Here is a 7887-nt window from a genome sequence, read left to right as displayed (position 1 = left end):
ACTATAACATGCTGTACCATATATACCATCCTGTATAACATATATCATACCATACTGAACGATATATATAGATATATATTAAAAAAAGCAAATACAATTGTAAATACACATACAACTCCTGTATACTGCTACACATGAGTAATATAATAACAATACAATTTATTTGTGGGCACCTTTCAGAGCACCTTACAGAACAGTTAAAAAAAAACAAGCAGCACTGTATCAGACAGCATAAACAAAGCAGGGTAGACAATAAAAAGTTAATACAACAGATAAGTATAACATCATCATCTGCACAAAACTCGATGAAGTGTGGATCAGACTGAATAGGCCAGTTTGAAAAGGTACGGTTTGAGATGGGATTTGAAGGTTGAAAGCGAGTCAATGTTGCAAATGTCTTGTGGGAGAGAATGTCATAGGCGGGGGGCAGAACGACTGAAGGCTCTAGACTCCATGGTAGTCAAGTGGGCCAATCGTGTAGTGAGTTGGAGAGCAGAAGAGGATCTGAGAGTGTGGGAGGGCGTGTGGATATGAAGCAGTTCAGAAAGATATGAAGGAGCTAGATTATTAAGGGCCTCAAAGGTGAGACGCAGTATCTTGAAGTCAATACGGTATTTAACAGGGGAGCCAGTGGAGTTGCTGAAGAACAGGAGTGATGTGATCTGTGGAAGGAATTCTGGTAGTGATACGGGCAGCTGAATTCTGGACCAATTGAAGTTTATGAAGACACTTGAGGGGAAGACCAAACATGATAGAATTACAGTAGTCAATAGGGGATGTAACCAGGGTGTGAGTGAGTATGGCGGTGCTGTTAGGTGTAAGTGATGGGAGAAGACGATTAATATTGCGTAGGTGGAAGTATGCAGACCGAGTAACACTGTTGATGTGAGCTTCAAAAAAATAATGTGCTGTCCAAGATGACACCCAGACTCTGAGGTGATGGAGGAACTATAGAATCGTCAATAGTTAGGGAAAAACTATCAGGTTTAGCCAAAGTTTAGCAGTCAGAAAGTGAAGTGGGTGGAAGAGTCGAGGTAGGCTTGGTGGATAGATAAAGCTGGTTGTCATCCACGTAGCAGTGAAATTGAATGCCAGATTTCCCGAAAATGTGGCCAAGAGGTACTAGGTAAATAATAAATAGGAGGGGTCCCAATACAGAGCCCTGGGGAACACTGGTGGTAACAGGAAAGGACTGTGATCTCAAATTTTTAAGTTGGACAAACTGAGTGCGGCCAGAGAGATATGATCTAAACCAGTCAAGGGGGTGCCAGTTATTCCAACGGAAGCTAATCTCTCTTGGAGGATGTTATGTGAGATGGTTTCAAAGGCTGCACTCAGGTAAAGAAGGACAAGTATGGTTAAGAGCCCAGAGTCAGCAGCCATCAACAGATCATTAGTGATTTTAACCAAGGCCGTGCATGGAGCGAAAACTAGACTGGAATTGTTCAGACAGATTGTTGTGCATCAAGTGAGCATGTACCTGAGATGCGACCGTTCTTTCGAGTGTTTTAGAAAGAAATGGTAAATTTGAGATTGGGCGAAAATCATTCAAATTGTTGGGGTCTGCACCCGGTTTCTTGAGTATTGGAGTTATCGCAGCTGTTTTGAGAGACGAGGGAACAAGACCAGAGGTATTGCATTATATGTAAAGGTACTGTATATAATGAATATTAGCTTATAGCATACAGTGGTGGATCTAGAGATTTTTTTCCTGGGGTGGCAAAGGGGTGGCAAGACTGTGTCCCAGAGGTGGCAGCTGCCCCCCCTTGCCACCCTGTAGAGGGGGAGGGAGGATTCTAAATCGGCGACTTCTGTTTGAGACGCGTTTGGTGCGGGTCTCATTGACCTTCACCATGCATGTACATAAAATATACTTTAAAAAACACGTTATCTGATTTATAAACGGGGTGGCAAGACTGTGTCCCAGAGGTGGCAGCTGCCACCCCTTGCCGCCCTGTAGATCCGCCCCTGATAGCGTACGATGATTTATTTGTCCAATCATAATTATGCATAATTACAGCAGCTACTACCACCGACATTTGATTTATGCTCCGTATATATGAATTGGCAAAGGCTTCACGCCGGATGCCCCTCCCTGACGCGAAACCCCTTCCCATTTCTCCTTGCTTGGTACCCGGCCTACTGAGGATGCACAGGCCTGTGCATCCTCAGTAGGCCGGGTTGCCTAGTGACAATCGGATGCGATTTATTCATTAGCACGTTTTCTTCAGCTCCTGCGGGCATGTTGCCAAAGTAAGAAGCGTCCCTTGGAAAAATAGAGCGATTCTACTCTATTCTACTCCAAATTAAAGGTCGCGAGCCCAACCCCAAATAAAAAAAAAGCGCACGCGCCAAAAGAAGAAAAAAAGGGCCGAGAGCCAATCCGCCACAAGTACACCACCGGTCACGCGTGGATCCGCGTGCGCCCGCCGAACGCGTGAAGGGAAGTACGAAGGGAACGGGAGAAGGGTGGATGGAGGAGGTCAGGAGGTGAGTGGAAGTTGGGATGGGGTGAGAGCCATGTGTGTGTATGCGGAGGGGGGGAGATATATATATGTGTGTGTGTGCGCGTGCGTGGGGGTGGGGCTATGGTAGGGTGGGGGTGTGTCTGTTTGCGTGCGCGTGGGGGCGGGAGACGCGTGCCCGGTGTGACAGCTGAGTTCGGCGCTGCACACGGAAAGGAGCGCGGCCATCTCTCTCTCTCTCTCTCCGTTCCAACCCCCCCGTCTTTGCCCGTCTCTCCGCCACTTTCGTCTCGCCGACCGGACGTTCGTCGTTTCACGCTTTATTTTTTTCCCCCTCCCCGGGGTTTTTTTTCCCTTTCCTCCGTGTCCGCTCTCCTCCGTTTGGGGTGGGGGGGTGGGGGGGGTCGGCGTTCGCCTTTCGGGTCCTACGCGAAGAGCTTTTTACGTTCGTCGGTGCGATACAAAGTTGGGTCACCGAGCTCGCTAGCTAGCCGCCTAGCTAACGTCGCGCTAGCTAGCCCGTTCGCTAACAGCCGTTAGCCTTACGCCACAGCTAACGAGTTTGAAACCGCTTGGACTTTGAGGGGGCCCCCACGTTGTTTTTTTGTTGTCGCTACTTCGTTACACTCGGCTCCGGCTGTGCTCTCGCCCGCTTCCGAGAGACCGATATCGGCCAAGGATCTACTGCGGCAAACCTGGTCGGTTTTTGTTGTGTTGTTTTTTTTTTAGCTAGCGCGATATAGCCTCGCTAGCTAGCTAACGCTGCGTTAACTCGGCTCCGGGACGACCCGAGGCCTTGCTCCGTCTCTACCAATCCGAGGCCGAGGCCGAGGCCCCCCGTTTCAGCTCCACCAATCCGAGGCCTCGCTCCGACTCCCAACTGTTTAGCTGCCACTGACTGTGCGTTGCCGTACGGCGAGAGTTGACAGGTGAGTAAAAAGCCCGATATCGAGCCGTTTATCGGAGTGAATGCTGTTCACACTAGCCTGTTGGTAGAGCTTGTTTTTGATGGCGTTGCTGTTGTTGTTGTTGCTCGGTAAACAAGCCGGCGAGGGTCGCGGGCTAACGTTAGCCCGATTCAAAACGATGGGGGTGTTGGGGGGAGGGGGGGAATCCGCGAAATCACGCCGGAGGTCGCCATCTTTCTCTGGATGGTGCCGCTGCGGATCGACCGCTCTTCTGCTGTCCGGCGTGGGGCAACTTTTGGTCGTCGCATCGCCGGCTTTTGGTTAGCCGGTGTGTGAGTCGACAGTGTGCATGTTTTTTTTTTGGTCTCTCAACTTGAAACTGGCTCCTCGTTTCCCTTCGTGATGCCCGCGTTGTGAGCGTAAGCAACTCCCGAATTCTCGCAATGCATGCCCCCCCTGACAGGGGCATGGCATGTGAACCGCAGTCTTTCTCGACTGTGTCAGCCGCTGAATAGGTCTGCATTGCGTCTTGTGTTCGACTTGCACCCTTCAGCTGGTTAGTCGTGCCGAGCAAACGCGCTGAACTTTTAAATATGCGGTTTTAATGAGGATAGCAGGGTTGGGGCTGAGCGCTCAGGAGGGCTTGGAAGATGCTCGCTCGACATCCATCTCTTCTAGCGGTAGCCCACTAGCCAAAGCTAATACTCACTGTTGTTCGCTCACCACTCCGTTCTTTAATGGTGGGGGATGAGGATGAACCTTGGGGTTGTTTTGGAACGATCACAGGGGCGTTTGCGCAGTAGAAGAGCTCATTTTTATATATGTAGATTATAAAGAAGTTTTCCGCCATGAGGGAAGCCAGTGGGGCAAAGTTTGTATAATCGTTTAGGCCTTACCTAGCCTTTAGCATTGGGCTTTGTGTATTGGCTCAAAAATTTACTTGAACCTTGGATTGTTCTGTTTTGGGGAAGGGAGCATCGCCTCTATCATCGCAGCAACATTTGGTATAAGTCGACTGAGCTCTGGCACCATAGCGTAGCTAGTAGTTTTTCTTGTTTTTGGATGTGCGTTTGTCTTTGTTTTGTGGTGCTGTGGGCTGGGGGAAACGGCATTTCGTTTCATTTCATGTATGCAAGTGCATGAAATGACAAAGTGTTCCTGATTCCTGTAGTACAGTACTGACTCATATTGATGACTCGAAAAAAAACTATTTTTCTCAGTTTAGTGGAACAAAGTGTTGCCCTGAAGAATTTCTACAGTGGAAAACAGAGCACATTTTGAATTCTGTTCAGGTGGTAATTAATATAGGCTATGGGCTTGCCATTATGCATACTAACATGAACCTGTCAGAATCTACAGTGGAGGCTGACGTGTTCTCACGAGAGGCAGGCACCTATCTAGAGTAGGTTTTAGGTTTTTGTGCAGCATTGTTGGTGGAGGGCCGTTTGCACAACAGACTTAAAAATGACACAAACCTAGGTTGAAAAACAAACCCACTGCCTACAAATAAAGGGCCAAGTTAACCATATTTGTTCAACATATCACAAACCTTGGTATTTATTATTCATTATGCTCCAGTGCATAGCTCACTGGAAGATGTGAAAGTAGATACATAGTAATATATGAGTTTGAACAGCTATTGAAACACCTCTTACTTAAATTGTTTTGCCTGCCTGTATGGAGGGATAAGCAGTTCACTCTGCAGCTGACTTGATGGAAAAGATCTCGCTTTAGGTCCATTCATCACAATGGCCTGAGACAGATACACATTCACACACTCAATGGGAATCACATTTGGACCAAAGGTCACCAGCTCTACAGCCATGCCATTCTTTTTCTGCTTTGTATGCAAACAGAGCAAGGACCCATGTCAGAGACAGGCACTCAATTGTTTGTGTATGTGTGTTTGGGGGGGGGGGTGCTGGTTTACAAATGCCTCATAACAGGTTAAAAGAGGAGGGAATTCCCCCAAGTGTTTTTTCCCCAAACTGCTGAGCCAATGTTTAACGTTAAATATGCCATTATTGGTCACTATTACGGCCACTGCTGAACTCGTCTCATTAGTTGATTGAAAAAAAAATTGTTATACACCCGCACTGGGTAATAACAACAGCATGGAGGTATCGCTTGGCTATACGTGTTTTCCATATATTAAGCACGTACAGATGGTCTACTTTGGTAAACTTGAGATTTGTGTGTGTGTGTGTGTGCGTGTGGGGTGTATTTGTTTTTCAAAAATGTTCTCCTCAAGTTATGTCAGTTATGTTACACGACCTATGGCAGTTTAAACCTATCTTGTCTTGTTAATGTGGATTTTAAATGTATGGACTAAGTGCTGTCCAGCATTGATATGACATCACCCAGCATTGATATTGGTGATAACTGTTGTTGTCCTTCACTTGAGTAATGTTGGGAGTACCAACTCAGTTTAATTATGAAAGGAACATTCAAAACACAGTTTACACATGTGGTTTCCAACCATGTGCCATTGATGCACAACAGTATGGAAGATTTTATTCAAATTAGACTACACATGATATGATTTCACTAATTCCAACCTCATTGTTTGACAGGGTGCTAATTGGTGAAATCATATGGTATTGTGTTCAGTTTAATTAAAAGCCTCCATACTCTTGGCCATCAGTGGCACATGATGGGGAACCACTGGTGTACACACTATGTTGAAGCAGTAACTTGGTTGCATTTATGTGTTCTATGTGCACCACAAAACCAGCAATTTTACGTGCATGCTAAGTGTCATTAGTTCAGTGTGGAATAAGACATAAAGCACATCGTACAAGAGTTAGCAGAGCTGTTGTAATTTTTTCCCATGTATGCATACCGTCCCCACGTGTATGAATGTTGATGACTGCTTGACATTTTTCTCCTTACGACATTCTTTGGCTTAATCTCTCCCTAAAGATATATTCAACTGTATAGGCTTAAGGATATGTTTGTATTATTAGAGTTTGATTTATGAATTGAAATATAGCTCTTTTTTTCAATTTCATGAATGCCACACATCTCAACAGCCATCTCTACTGTGTAACCAACATGTTACATGCAAACAAGACTTCCACAGCCATTACATGTGTAAACCTCTTGTTAACCCTTCTCAAAGCTGCCAACCTATGCTAAAACGTATGCCCTACATGGCCCTGCTCCTACACATATCACTGATTTACTCACACCCCATGGGCCTGGCCGCTGCCTGTGGTCCTTGGGCAGGTCCTTTTTAACTGTTCCCTCAGCCAGCCTCGTTACTAAAGGCAACCAGGCGTTTTCTGTAAGAGCCTCACAGCTACTGAACTCCCTACTGAGGAAATCAGGCTAACAAACTCACTGTCTTCTTTTAAATCACTTCTTAAAACTTATTTTACAGGAAGGCTTTTTATAGTAAATCCGTTGTTGCCCAATTTTTAAAAAAAATTAAAAATATTTTTATATTGTTTATAACTTATCCTTTATAATTTCACATTTTTAATTCTATATGTTTTTATGTGGTGACAGGCAGGGTGCAAATCCATGAATACTGGGATGGCATCCAGTGCTTTACCTGTGCTCCCGACCATAGGGTTAGTGTTTGTGTCAGGAAGGGCATCCGATGTAAAATTTTGCCAAATCAGTATGTAGATTGACAAGACCATTGCGGATTGGTTGAGGCCCAGGTTAACAGCGGCTGCCATTGGTGCTGTGCTCTCACATGGTACCAATGGAAACTATAAAATCCACTGTGGCGACCTCTGAAAAACAGGGAAGAAGCTGAAAGAAGAATTCTTTATATTTTTCTTTCATCACCTTGGCTTTAATTCTCTATGTTTTAATTATGCTCTTGTGATTTTATCCTGTGTTTTACATTGTTCTGTGGAGTGGATCTGGCATTATGTCCTATATTTTTGTTGTTTTTTCTTTTTTGGGGGGGGGGTTCCCCCCCCTTTTCTCCCCAATTGTATCCAGCCAATTACCCCACTCTTCCAAGTCATCCCAGTCGCTGCACCAAGTCAGGTCAAGTCAATTTTATTTGAGGGCTGCAGACTACCACGTCTCCTCCGATACATGTGGAGTCACCAGCTGCTTCTTTTCACCTGACAGTGAAGAGTTTCACCAGGGGGGCGTAGCGCATGGGAGGATCACGCTATTCCCCCAGATCCCCCTCCCCCCTGAACAGGTTCCCCAACCGACCAGAAGAGGCGCTAGTGCAGTGACTAGGACACGTACCCACATCTGGCCTCCCACCCACAGACACGGCCAATTGTGTCTGTAGGGACGCCTGACCATGCTGGAGGCAACATGGGGATTCAAACCAGCGATCCCCATGTTGGCAGCCCTTGTTTTATCTTGACTATGTGCATTATTTTATCTTGTTGTGTAAGACACCTTGTAAAGTTGTTTAGAAAAGTGCAATATAGATAAAGTTTATTATTATTCTAAAAGCCTATAGAGTCCATTTCAGAGTCGGAAAATATCACCCTTCATTGGATTAGTCCTTGCATTTAACTTAGGAAGTGGTGGCC

General features: G+C 45.8%; 1 protein-coding gene across 1 annotated transcript in view; it reads left to right on the top strand.

The window, feature by feature from the left end:
• The first annotated feature begins 2950 nt into the window (after positions 1-2950).
• Positions 2951-7887, top strand: part of larp4b (La ribonucleoprotein 4B) — a 65207-nt gene continuing 60270 nt past the window's right edge. The window contains exon 1 of the mRNA XM_056293461.1: positions 2951-3394. The gene's annotated coding sequence lies outside the window, so the exon portion shown is untranslated. The remainder of the gene's footprint in view (positions 3395-7887) is intronic.

Source organism: Lampris incognitus, chromosome 14 (genome assembly GCF_029633865.1).
Source record: "Lampris incognitus isolate fLamInc1 chromosome 14, fLamInc1.hap2, whole genome shotgun sequence".
NCBI lineage: Eukaryota > Metazoa > Chordata > Actinopteri > Lampriformes > Lampridae > Lampris > Lampris incognitus.
Note: the sequence above shows the minus strand (reverse complement) of the source record. Positions and strands in the feature narration are given on the sequence as shown.